Here is a 15,016-nt window from a genome sequence, read left to right as displayed (position 1 = left end):
TATTATTCTTCTTCTGAGACTAAAAATTAAACTCTATCTCCACCTAGACCTTTCAAGCTATGACCATCAAACTCGGGTCAGACCTCCGAACTATTCTGACTCGAGTTGCTATATCCTTTCCGACTGATCCGACTTTCGGTTTCCCGAAAAACGTCCCGGGACCGTCGGAAAAATCCCATAGACGTAACATTGGATCAAACTTTGTGACCTCATAACTCCGCATCAGAATGTCACACAGACTTCTAACTGGGCTCATTTAACTCAGACTATCAAACTGCCAATGACTGATCACCTTTAAACTTTCTGGCCACGCCCTAGCAACCACTTTTGGACCCTAGAAACCGTCCCATAGACTTCCATTGCAAAAGACTCTCATTGACTTTACATGGGATCAAACTTTGTGAGCTCATAACTCTGCATCAGACTGTCCTAAAGACTAATGGCTAGGCTCATTTAACTCAGTCTAGCCAGCAGCCAATCACCGATGGCCTTTTAACTTTCTAGCCACACCCTAACAACCAGATACTGCACCCTAGCAACTGTCCCATAGACTGCCATTAAAGAGGTTCAGACTGATATTGTCATGCTGCAGTGTGATAGAGACATGGGGGTTGTTTTTAACTGTTCATACTGGCAAGAAGCTTTGATACATCATCAGTCTAAGCTGTCAATCAACTCCATAGCAACAAAACAGACTAACCTAGCAACGATATGGCACCAGCTATATCTCAGCATCAGAACATCGTAGAGAGGCGGGGGTTGGCTTGTTTGACTCATGCTCTTACACCATCTATCTATCTATCTACCTCTACCTATCTATCTATCTATCTATCTATCTATCTATCTATCTATCTATCTATCTATCTATCTATCTATCTATCTATCTACCTCTATCTATCTATCTATCTATCTATCTATCTATCTATCTATCTATCTATCTATCTATCTATCTACCTCTATCTATCTATCTATCTATCTATCTATCTATCTATCTATCTATCTATCTATCTGTCTGTCTGTCTGTCTGTCTGTCTGTCTGTCTCTATCTATCTATCTATCTATCTATCTATCTATCTATCTATCTATCTATCTATCTATCTATCTATCTATCTATCTATCTATCTATCTATCTATCTATCTATATACCTACCTCTATCTATCTATCTATCTATCTATCTATCTATCTATCTATCTATCTATCTATCTATCTATCTATCTATCTATCTATCTGTCTGTCTGTCTGTCTGTCTGTCTGTCTGTCTGTCTGTCTGTCCATCATGCTAGGAACATGCTAATTCATGCTAGAATCATGCTAGTTACATGCTAATTCAAGCTAGAATCATGCTAGTCACATGCTAATTTATGCTAGAATCATGCTAGTCACATGCTAATTCATACTAGAATCATGCTAACAACATGCTAATATGCTAGAATCATGCTAGTTACATGCTAATTCATGCTAGAATCATGCTAGTCACATGCTAATTCATGCTAGAATCATGCTAGTTACATGCTAATTCATGCTAGAATCATGCTAGTCACATGCTAATTCATGCTAGAATCATGCTAACAACATGCTAATTCATGCTAGAATCATGCAAGTCACATGCTAATTCATGCTAGAATCATGCTAACAACATGCTAATTCATGCTAGAGTCATGCTAGTAACATGCTAATTCATGTTAGAATCATGCTAACAACATGCTAATTCGTGCTAGAATCATGCTAGTAGCATGCTAATTCATGTTAGAATCATGCTAACAACATGCTAATTCATGCTAGAATCATGCTAGTAACATGCTAATTCTTGCTAGAATCATGCTAACAACATGCTAATTCATGCTAGAATCATGCTAGTCACATGCTAATTCATGCTAGAATCATGCTAGTCAAATGCTAATTCATGCTAGAATCGTGCTAACAACATGCTAATTCATGCTAGAATCATGCTAGTAACATGCTAATTCATGCTAGAATCATGCTAGTAACATACTAATTCATGCTAGAATCATGCTAACAACATGCTAATTCATGCTAGAATCGTGCTAATTCATGCTAAAATCATGCTAGTAACATGCTAATTCATGTTAAAATCATGTTAGGTACATGCTAATTCATGCTAGTAACATGCTAATTCATGCTAGAATCGTGCTAGCAACATGCTAATTCATACTAGAATCATGCTAGTAACATGCTAATTCATGCTAGAATTATGTTAACAACATGCTAATTCATGCTAGAATCATGCTAGTAACATGCTAATTCATGCTAGAATCATGCTAACAACATGCTAATTCATGCTAGAATCATGCTAACAACATGCTAATTCATGCTAGAATCATGCTAACATTGTGCTAATTCATGCCAGAATCATGCTAACAACATCTATCTATCTATCTATCTATCTATCTATCTATCTATCTATCTATCTATCTATCTATCTATCTATCTATCTATCTATCTATCTATCTATCTATCTATCTATCTATCTATCTATCTATCTATCTTTTCATACTTTTTAAAACTGTTTAAATAAACTACTACCGTCAGGCTTTCACAAGCCAGCCTCAAAGTTTGTTCTCAAACTTTAAGAATCTAGTTATTATTAATATTATTATTCTTCTTCTGAGACTAAAAATTAAACTCTATCTCGTCCTAGGCCTTTCAAGCTATGACCATCAAACTCGGGTCAGACCTCCGAACTATTCTGACTCGAGTTGCTATATCCTTTCCGACTGATCCGACTTTCGGTTTTCCGAAAAACGTCCCGGGACCGTCGGAAAAATCCCATAGACATAACATTGGATCAAACTTTGTGACCTCATAACTCCGCATCAGAATGTCACACAGACTTCTAACTGGGCTCATTTAACTCAGACTATCAAACTGCCAATGACTGACCACATTTAAACTTTCTGGCCACGCCCTAGCAACCACTTTTGGACCCTAGAAACCGTCCCATAGACTTCCATTGCAAAATACTCTCATTGACTTTACATGGGATCAAACTTTGTGAACCCATAACTCTGCATCAGACTGTCCTACAGACTAATGATTGAGCTCATTTAACTCAGTCTAGCCAGCAGCCAATCACTGATGGCCTTTTAACTTTCTAGCCACACCCTAACAACCAGATACTGCACCCTAGCAACTGTCCCATAGACTGCCATCAAAGAGGTTCAGACTGATATTGTCATGCTGCAGTGTGATAGAGACATGGGGGTTGTGTTTAACTGTTCATACGGGCAAGAAGCTTTGATACATCATCAGTCTAAGCTGTCAATCAACTCCATAGCAACAAAACAGACTAACCTAGCAACGATATAATAGCAGCTATATCTCAGCATCAGAACATCGTAGAGAGGCGGGGGTTGGCTTGTTTGAATCAGGCTCGCACACCATCTATCTATCTATCTATCTATCTATCTATCTATCTATCTATCTATCTATCTATCTATCTATCTATCTATCTATCTATCTATCTATCTATCTATCTATCTATCTACCTCTACCTATCTATCTATCTATCTATCTATCTATCTATCTATCTATTTATCTATTTATCTATCTCTAACTATTTATCTATCTATCTATCTATCTATCTATCTATCTATCTATCTATCTATCTATCTATCTATCTATCTATCTCTAACTATCTATCTATCTATCTATCTATCTATCTATTTATCTATTTATCTATCTCTATCTATCTATCTATCTATCTATCTATCTATCTATCTATCTATCTATCTATCTATCTATCTATCTATCTATCTATCTATCTACCTCTATCTATCTATCCATCATGCTAACAACATGCTAATTCATGCTAGAATCATGCTAGTTACATGCTAATTCATGCTAGAATCATGCTAGTCACATGCTAATTCATGCTAAAATCATGCTAGTTACATGCTAATTTATGCTAGAATCATGCTAGTCACATGCTAATTCATGCTAGAATCATGCCAGTCACATGCTAATTCATACTAGAATCATGCTAACAACATGCTAATTCATGCTAGAATCATGCTAGTCACATGCTAATTCATGCTAGAATCATGCTAACAACATGCTAATTCATGTTAGAATCATGCTAGTAGCATGCTAATTCATGTTAGAATCATGCTAACAACATGCTAATTCATGCTAGAATCATGCTAGTAACATGCTAATTCATGCTAGAATCATGCTAACAACATGCTAATTCATGCTAGAATCATGCTAGTCACACGCTAATTCATGCTAGAATCATGCTAGTCAAATGCTAATTCATGCTAGAATCGTGCTAACAACATGCTAATTTATGCTAGAATCATGTCAGTAACATGCTAATTCATGCTAGAATCATGCTAGTAACATACTAATTCATGCTAGAATCATGCTAACAACATGATAATTCATGCTAGAATCATGCTAGTAACATGCTAATTCATGCTAGAATCATGCTAACAACCTGCTAATTCATGCTAGAATCGTGCTAATTTATGCTAAAATCATGCTAGTAACATGCTAATTCATGTTAAAATCATGCTAGGTACATGCTAATTCATGCTAGAATCATGCTAGTAACATGCTATATCATGCTAGAATCATGCTAGTAACATGCTAATTCATACTAGAATCATGCTAGTAACATGCTAATTCATGCTAGAATTATGCTAACAACATGCTAAATCATGCTAGAATCATGCTAACAACATGCTAAATCATGCTAGAATCATGCTAACAACATGCTAATTCATGCTAGAATCATGCTAACAACATGCTAATTCATGCTAGAATCATGCTAACATTATGCTAATTCATGCTAGAATCATGCTAACAACATGCTAATTCATGCTAGAATCATGCTAACAACATGCTAATTCATGCTAGAATCATGCTAACATTATGCTAATTCATGCTAGAATCATGCTAACAACATCTATCTATCTATCTATCTATCTATCTATCTATCTATCTATCTATCTATCTATCTATCTATCTATCTATCTATCTATCTATCTATCTATCTATCTATCTTTTCATACTTTTTAAAACTGTTTAAATAAACTATTACCGTCAGGCTTTCACAAGCCAGCCTCAAAGTTTGTTCTCAAACTTTAAGAATCTAGTTATATTTATTATTCTTCTTCTGAGACTAAAAATTAAACTCTATCTCGTCCTAGGCCTTTCAAGCTATGACCATCAAACTCGGGTCAGACCTCCGAACTATTCTGACTCGAGTTGCTATATCCTTTCCGACTGATCCGACTTTCGGTTTCCCGAAAAACGTCCCGGGACCGTCGGAAAAATCCCATAGACGTAACATTGGATCAAACTTTGTGACCTAATAACTCCGCATCAGAATGTCACACAGACTTCTAACTGGGCTCATTTAACTCAGACTGTCAAACTGCCAATGACTGATCACCTTTAAACTTTCTGGCCACGCCCTAGCAACCACTTTTGGACCCTAGAAACCGTCCCATAGACTTCCATTGCAAAAGACTCTCATTGACTTTACATGGGATCAAACTTTGTGAGCTCATAACTCTGCATCAGACTGTCCTACAGACTAATGATTGAGCTCATTTAACTCAGTCTAGCCAGCAGCCAATCACTGATGGCCTTTTAACCTTCCAGCCACACCCTAACAACCAGATACTGCACCCTAGCAACTGTCCCATAGACTGCCATTAAAGAAGTTCAGACTGATATTGTCATGCTGCAGTGTGATAGAGACATGGGGGTTGTTTTTAACTGTTCATACTGGCAAGAAGCTTTGATACATCATCAGTCTAAGCTGTCAATCAACTCCATAGCAACAAAACAGACTAACCTAGCAACGATATAACAGCAGCTATATCTCAGCATCAGAACATCGTAGAGAGGCGGGGGTTGGCTTGTTTGACTCATGCTCTTACACCATCAATCTATCTATCTATCTACCTCTACCTATCTATCTATCTATCTATCTATCTATCTATCTATCTATCTATCTATCTATCTATCTATCTATCTACCTTTATCTATCTATCTATCTATCTATCTATCTATCTATCTATCTATCTATCTATCTATCTATCTATCTACCTCTACCTATCTACCTCTATCTATCTATCTATCTATCTATCTATCTATCTATCTATCTATCTATCTATCTATCTATCTATCTATCTATCTATCCATCATGCTAACAACATGCTAATTCATGCTAGAATCATGCTAGTTACATGCTAATTCATGCTAGAATCATGCTAGTCACATGCTAATTCATGCTAGAATCATGCTAGTCACATGCTAATTCATGCTAGAATCATGCTAACAACATGCTAATTCATGCTAGAATCATGCTAATTTATGCTAAAATCATGCTAGTAACATGCTAATCCATGCTAGAATCATGCTAACAACATGCTAATTCATGCTAGATTCATGCTAGTAACATGCTAATTCATGCTAGAATCATGCTAGTCACATGCTAATTCATGCTAGAATCATGCTAGTCACATGCTAATTCATGCTAGAATCATGCTAGTCACATGCTAATTCATGCTAGAATCATGCTAACAACATGCTAATTCATGCTAGAATCATGCTAATTTATGCTAAAATCATGCTAGTAACATGCTAATCCATGCTAGAATCATGCTAACAACATGCTAATTCATGCTAGATTCATGCTAGTAACATGCTAATTCATGCTAGAATCATGGTAGTATCATGCTAATTCATGCTAGCGTCGTGCTAACAACATGCTAATTCATGCTAGAATCATGCTAGTTACATGCTAATTCATGCTAGAATCAAGCTAACAACATGCTAATTCATGCTAGAATCATGCTAGTAACATGCTAATTCATGCTAGAATCATGCTAACAACATGCTAATTCATGCTAGAATCATGCTAGTAACATGCTAATTCATGCTAGAATCTTGCTAACAACATGCTAATTCATGCTAGAATCATGCTAACAACATGCTAATTCATGCTAAAATCATGCTAGTGAAATGCTAATTCATGCTAGAATCATGCTAACAACATGCTAATTCATGCTAGAATCATGCTAGTAACATGCTAATTCATGTTAGAATCATGCTAACAACATGCTAATTCATGCTAGAATCATGCTAGTAACATGCTAATTCATGCTAGAAGCATGCTAACAACATGCTAATTTATGCTAGAATCATGCTAGTAGCATGCTAATTCATGCTAGAATCTTGCTAGTAACATGCTAAATCATGCTAGAATCATGCTAACAACATGCTAATTCATGCTAGAATCATGCTAACAACATGCTAATTCACGCTAGAATTGTGCTAATTCATGCTAAAATCATGCTAGTAACATGCTAATTCATTCTAGAATCATGCTAGTAACATGCTAATTCATGCTAGAATCGTGCTAACAACATGCTAATTCATGTTAAAATCATGCTAACGACATGCTAATTAATGCTAAAATCATGCTAGTAACATGCTAATTCATGTTAAAATCATGCTAACAACATGCTAATTCATGCTAAAATCATGCTAGTAACATGCTAATTCATGCTAGAATCATGCTAACAACATGCTATTTCACGTTAAAATCATGGTAATAACATGCTAATCTATCTATCTATCTATCTATCTATCTATCTATCTATCTATCTATCTATCTATCTATCTATCTATCTATCTATCTATCTATCTATCTATCTATCTGTCTATCTATCTATCTATCTTTTCATACTTTTTAAAACTGTTTAAACTAAATAAACTATTACCGTCAGGCTTTCACAAGCCAGCCTCAAAGTTTGTTCTCAAACTTTAAGAATCTAGTTATTATTCTTCTTCTGAGACTAAAAATTAAACTCTATCTCGTCCTAGGCCTTTCAAGCTATGACCATCAAACTCGGGTCAGACCTCCGAACTATTCTGACTCGAGTTGCTATATCTTTTCCGACTGATCCGACTTTCGGTTTTCCGAAAAACGTCCCGGGACCGTCGAAAAAATCCCATAGACGTAACATTGGATCAAACTTTGTGACCTCATAACTCCGCATCAGAATGTCACACAGACTTCTAACTGGGCTCATTTAACTCAGACTATCAAACTGCCAATGACTGATCACCTTTAAACTTTCTGGCCACGCCCTAGCAACCACTTTTGGACCCTAGAAACCGTCCCATAGACTTCCATTGCAAAAGACTCTCATTGACTTTACATTGGATCAAACTTTGTGAGCTTATAACTCTGCATCAAACTGTCCTACAGACTAATGGCTGAGCTCATTTAACTCAGTCTAGCCAGCAGCCAATCACTGATGGCCTTTAAACTTTCTAGCCACGCCCTAACAACCAGATACTGTGCCCTAGCAACTGTCCCATAGACTGCCATTAAAGAGGTTCAGACTGATATTGTCATGCTGCAGTGTGATAGAGATATGGGGGTTGTTTTTAACTGTTCATACTGGCAAGAAGCTTTGATACATCATCAGTCTAAGCTGTCAATCAACTCCATAGCAACAAAACAGACTAACCTAGCAACGATATAACACCAGCTATATCTCAGCATCAGAACATCGTAGAGAGGCGGGGGTTGGCTTGTTTGACTTATGCTCGCACACCATCTATCTATCTACCTCTATCTATCTATCTATCTATCTATCTATCTATCTATCTATCTATCTATCTATCTATCTATCTATCTATCTATCTATCTATCTATCCACCTCTATCTATCTATCTATCTATCTATCTATCTATCTATCTACCTCTATCTATCTATCTATCTATCTATCTATCTATCTATCTATCTATCTATCTATCTATCTATCATCTATCTATCTATCTATCTATCTATCTATCTTTCTACATCTATCTATCTATCTATCTATCTATCTATCTATCTATCTATCTATCTATCTATCTATCTATCTATCTATCTCTATCTATCTATCTATCTATCTATCTATCTATCTATCTATCTATCTATCCATCATGCTAACAACATGCTAGAATCATGCTAGAATCATGCTAGTTACATGCTAATTCATGCTAGAATCTTGCTAGTTACATGCTAATTCATGCTAGAATCATGCTAGTCACATGCTAATTCATGCTAGAATCATGCTAACAACATGCTAATTCAAGCTAGAATCATGATAGTCACATGACAATTCATGCTAGAATCATGCTAACAACATGCTAATTTATGCTAGAATCATGCTAGTAACATGCTAATTCATGTTAGTATCATGCTAACAACATGCTAATTCATGCTAGAATCATGCTAGTAGCATGCTAATTCATGTTAGAATCATGCTAACAACATGCTAATTCATGCTGGAGTCATGCTAGTAACATGCTAATTCATGCTAGAATCATGCTAACAACATGCTAATTCATGCTAGAATCAAGCTAGTCACATGATAATTCATGCTAGAATCATGCTAACAACATGCTAATTCATGCTAGAATCATGCTAGTAACATGCTAATTCATGCTAGAATCATGCTAGTAACATACTAATTCATGCTAGAATCATGCTAACAACATGCTAATTCATGCTAGAATCATGCTAGTAACATGCTAATTTATACTAGAATCATGCTAACAACATGCTAATCCATGCTAGAATCGTGCTAATTCATGCTAAAATCATGCTAGTAACATGCTACTTCATGTTAAAATCATGCTAGGTACATGCTAATTCATGCTAGAATCATGCTAGTTACATGCTAATTCATGCTAGAATCATGCTAGTCACATGCTAATTCATGCTAGAACCATGCCAGTCACATGCTAAATCTTGCTAGAATCATGCTAACAACATGCTAATTCATGCTAGAATCATGCTAGTCAAATGCTAATTCATGCTAGAATCATGCTAGTCAAATGCTAATTCATGCTAGAATCATGCTCACAACATGGTAATTCATGCTAGAATCATGCTAGTAACATACTAATTCATGCTAGAATCATGCTAGTAACATACTAATTCATGCTAGAATCATGCTAACAACATGCTATATCATGCTAGAATCATGCTAGTAACATGCTAATTCATGCTAGAATCATGCTAACAACATGTTAATTCATGCTAGAATCGTGCTAATTCATGCTAAAATCATGCTAGTAACATGCTAATTCATAGTGGAATCGTTCTAAAAACATGCTAATTCATGCTAGAATCATGCTAACAACATGCTAATTCATGCTAGAATCATGCTAGTAACATGCTTATTCATGCTAACAACATGCTAATTCATGCTAAAATCATGCTAGTAAAATGCTAATTCATGCTAGAATCATGCTAACAACATGCTTTACTCGGGTCAGACCTCCGAACTATTCTGACTTGAGTTGCTACATCCTTTCCGACTGATCTGACTTTCGGTTTTCCGAAAAACGTCCCGGGACCGTCGGAAAAATCCCATAGACGTAACATTGGATCAAACTTTGTGACCTCATAACTCCGCATCAGAATGTCACACAGACTTCTAACTGGGCTCATTTAACTCAGACTATCAAACTGCCAATGACTGACCACCTTTAAACTTTCTGGCCACGCCCTAGCAACCACTTTTGGACCCTAGAAACCGTCCCATAGACTTCCATTGCAAAATACTCTCATTGACTTTGCATGGGATCAAACTTTGTGAGCTCATAACTCTGCATCAGACTGTCCTACAGACTAATGATTGAGCTCATTTAACTCAGTCTAGCCAGCAGCCAATCACTGATGTCCTTTTAACTTTCTAGCCACACCCTAACAACCAGATACTGCTCCCTAGCAACTGTCCCATAGACTGCCATTAAAGAGGTTCAGACTGATATTGTCATGCTGCAGTGTGATAGAGATATGGGGGTTGTTTTTAACTGTTCATACTGGCAAGAAGCTTTGATACATCATCAGTCTAAGCTGTCAATCAACTCCATAGCAACAAAACAGACTAACCTAGCAACGATATAACAGCAGCTATATCTCAGCATCAGAACATCGTAGAGAGGCGGGGGTTGGCTTCTATCTATCTATCTATCTATCTATCTATCTATCTATCTATCTATCTATCTATCTATCTATCTATCTATCTATCTATAAACTGCTTCTATCTATCTATCTATCTATCTATCTATCTATCTATCTATCTATCTATCTATCTATCTATCTATCTATCTATCTATCTATCTATCCATCATGCTAACAACATGCTAATTCATGCTAGAATCATGCTAGTTACATGCTAATTCATGCTAGAATCATGCTAGTCACATGCTAATTCATGCTAGAATCATGCTAGTCACATGCTAATTCATGCTAGAAACATGCTAATTCATGCTAGAATCATGCTAGTTACATGCTAAATCATGTTAGAATCATGCTAACAACATGCTAATTCGTGGTAGAATTATGCTAGGAACATGCTAATTCATGCTAGAATCATGCTAACAACATGCTAATTTAAGCTAGAATCATGCTAGTCACATGCTAATTCATGCTAGAATCATGCTAGTCAAATGCTAATTCATTCTAGAATCATGCTAACAACATGCTAATTCATGCTAGAATCATGCTAGTAACATGCTAATTCATGCTAGAATCATGCTAGTAACATACTAATTCATGCTAGAATCATGCTAACAACATGCTAATTCATGCTAGAATCATGCTAGTAACATGCTAATTCTTGCTAGAATCATGCTAACAACATGCTAATTCATGCTAGAATCGTGCTAATTCATGCTAAAATCATGCTAGTAACATGCTAATTCTTGATAAAATCAAGCTAGGTACATGCTAATTCATGCTAGAATCATGCTAGTAACATGCTAATTCATGCTAGAATCATTCTAGTAACATGCTAATTCATGCTAGAATCGTGCTAATAACATGCTAAATCATGCTAGAATCGTGCTAATAACATGCTAAATCATGCTAGAATCATGCTAATAACATGCTAAATCATGCTAGAATCATGCTAACAACATGCTAATTCATGCTAGAATCATGCTAACAACATGCTAATTCATGCTAGAATCATGCTAACATTATGCTAATTCATGCTAGAATCATGCTAACAACATCTATCTATCTATCTATCTATCCATCTATCCATCTATCTATCTATCCATCTATCTATCTATCTATCTTTTCATACTTTTTAAAACTGTTTAAATAAACTATTACCGTCAGGCTTTCACAAGCCAGCCTCAAAGTTTGTTCTCAAACTTTAAGAATCTAGTTATCATCCTATTATACTTTTTTGTATCCGCCCAATAGCCAAACATCCGCAATCGATTAACTAGTGGAAAATCTCTTCTCGCCCTATACGTTTCCTACTTTTCCTTGTGTGTATATCTAACATGCTTTGGCAATACTGTACAAAATGCCAGCAGCAGATGTTACCTCAGATGTTACCTCAGATGGCTCCTCAATAGAATTAAAGTAAAACAAAGAGTGGATTTCTTTTTTTATTTCAACAGAAAAAAAAACAAGAAAAAAAACATTAAAAAGAAACAGCGCATAACTAATAAAAATATTGTTAGAAATTCCTTTTTTGTCACATTTACTGTAGGCAATCACATAGCAAAATATCTCCAAACATGGACCATATCTGGGCTAAGTCTTAGACAAGTTAACAACCCATAACTGAGACTGAACTGGCCAGAAATGTTGATATGTCACGACTGCAATGAAATTGATAAACTCATGAATCATTGCACTTTAGGCGTGCTATTGGCGTGCCTTTTCTTGAATCTGGGCCAGACTTCTTTGCTACATGGGGCATGGGTAAAAAGTGTGTTTCAATCCGGCTACCCCTGTAAGTATATTTTAAACCTGTGGGAAGCATGTAAAAATAAAAACAATTAAATATGAGACTTTTATGCTGTTATTTTGACAGATATGTTAGTGCTTGTGCCTGTATGTAGCTTTTTTAATGGACACACATGGGCTAAAATGTGTTTATTGTGATTTTCTTTAGATTTATGGCCCTACTGTTCCAAAGGTCATCTCCTTTGACATAACTTGGCATTAAAGAATGCTATTTTTATGTGTGTCATGAACTTTAAACCTTGGCTTTGTAAATTGACTTTCAGTCTCACTTTAGAGACCATTTACAGCTCATGTTACAGATATTAAAGCGGGTGTCAAAAGCTGCTCTGCATAGATCAGCTGTGACGCTAACACTAAGGTGCTGTCATAAAAACAATTCTACACAAAACCATCACAATGTAGCATACTCTTAAAACATTTGTCTCTATGAGTAGATTATTTTTATGGAGTAATTAATATTTATTGGACAGAAAGACTCCCTCAGATGTTGAACTCATAAACTCACTGGTTCTCAAGCCAGAAAGAAGTATGTAGACTTGAGTGACTGGTCAATGCATTGACATGCTTGTGCAGAGTTGTTTTAGGTCAGAGACATGGCTCGTATGTGTGCCAGATTTAAATGGGAGGAGTTTTACCATGAAAGTAGTGCCGTAAAAGATTTTATGTGCTTTTCACAGTCACTATATCCTCTTATCCGATATTCATCTCCTTACACAGATGGAAAAAAGAGAAATACAGGTTTGTCATGACATGATGTAAAAGATATGAGTCATCCCTTTGATACTGCACCTACAAAGCACAATTGGGTTCTTGTTAATTTTTTTGCTTTTAAAAAAACTCTAATTATTAACATTAGGGATGTCCCTAGTTTTTTTTTTTTTTTTTGCCTTCAAGTCTGAGTCATTTGATTTTAAGTATCTAACGATACTGAAACACGATCCGATACTTCTATAATACAAAAAAAATTTAAAGAAGAGCAAAGAAATCAAGCAATCAAGTAATAAATAACATCAATTCTTCACTTTTGGACGTGCAACAGCAAATATAAAAAAACTAATATTAAAAACAAATAGCAACTCAAGTTAAAATACCTGGCAGGCAATCTCAAGTTTACAATCTCCAGACCGCAGACATACTCACGCTTTCAGCTTCAAGCTGCTTGAGTGTTCTACTCTGTTGGCATTTAACCAACCCAAGCTCATTCTGAAAACGTAGTCCCGTGCACATTTCTGGAGACAGCGGAATACGTCCCTGCAGGTACGTACGGCCGCGTTTATTTTTGTTCAAGAGAACGCTAAGGGGTGGTGTGACGCGCTTGCCGGCCGACCGCTTACCTCCTTGTGGAGGGCTTCCCCGCTGTAACCCGTTTGTCCACTCAGCTCACCGTGTACGTCGGCAGGCTCGAGATGCAGAGAGGAGTTGACCACGGCGATCGGTTTCGAGTCCGGGGAAGAGCGGTTCCAGCAATCAGGTAAGACAAAAACAGAATCCCAAAAATTAAGTGAACGAGTTTCGTAACAATGTGAGAAGCCGGTGAAATCCGAAAACGCGGTTGGGAAAAAATTTAGGGCTTTTCTTTTTTTGGACGGCTTTTTGGAAACTGTTACTCGGGTTTAGGGAAGCGAGCGGGCAGGCGGGCGGGTCAATCGGTAAAATTGGTTGGGTTCAGGGAACGAGGAGGTCGGGTCAGCTGATTGGCCGGTCGCGCAGTCAATCATCCAGTCAGTCGGACAGCGGCCTCTGGTGGGTTCATGCGAGAACAGCGCGAAATTGCGAAAAAGCGCACAACAGCGGCCTCTCGCGGATTCGCAAAAACAAAAACTGCAGCCGTACGTACCCGGCGGGACGTATTCCGCAGTCTCCAGAAACGTCCGCGGGACTACGTTTCCACAATGAGCCCGGGTTGCATTTAACCAATAGCGTCTATGCAACAAAGTGATGTCAAGTCGCACGCGTTGCTGTTTCTGTGTGAAGTTAAGAAAGAGGTCTAACTCTGTGCCACTGCAAAACTATAGATGTGTTCAAAAATAATGCCAATATATTAGGGCTGTGCTAAATCGAAAATTCGGTTTCGATTTTGGCTTCTTACAATTATAAAAAAACATTAATCGAGATGAAGCAATTATTGCGTCATATACCGCCCCTTTTCCAGCTGTACACATTTGTTGCTCTGCAAAGCTCAGTTCCATGTGAACATTACTAAA

Source organism: Danio rerio, chromosome 16 (genome assembly GCF_052040795.2).
Source record: "Danio rerio strain M-AB ecotype USA chromosome 16, GRCz13ab, whole genome shotgun sequence".
Classification (NCBI taxonomy): Eukaryota; Metazoa; Chordata; class Actinopteri; order Cypriniformes; family Danionidae; genus Danio; species Danio rerio.
This window is presented reverse-complemented; position numbering follows the sequence as displayed.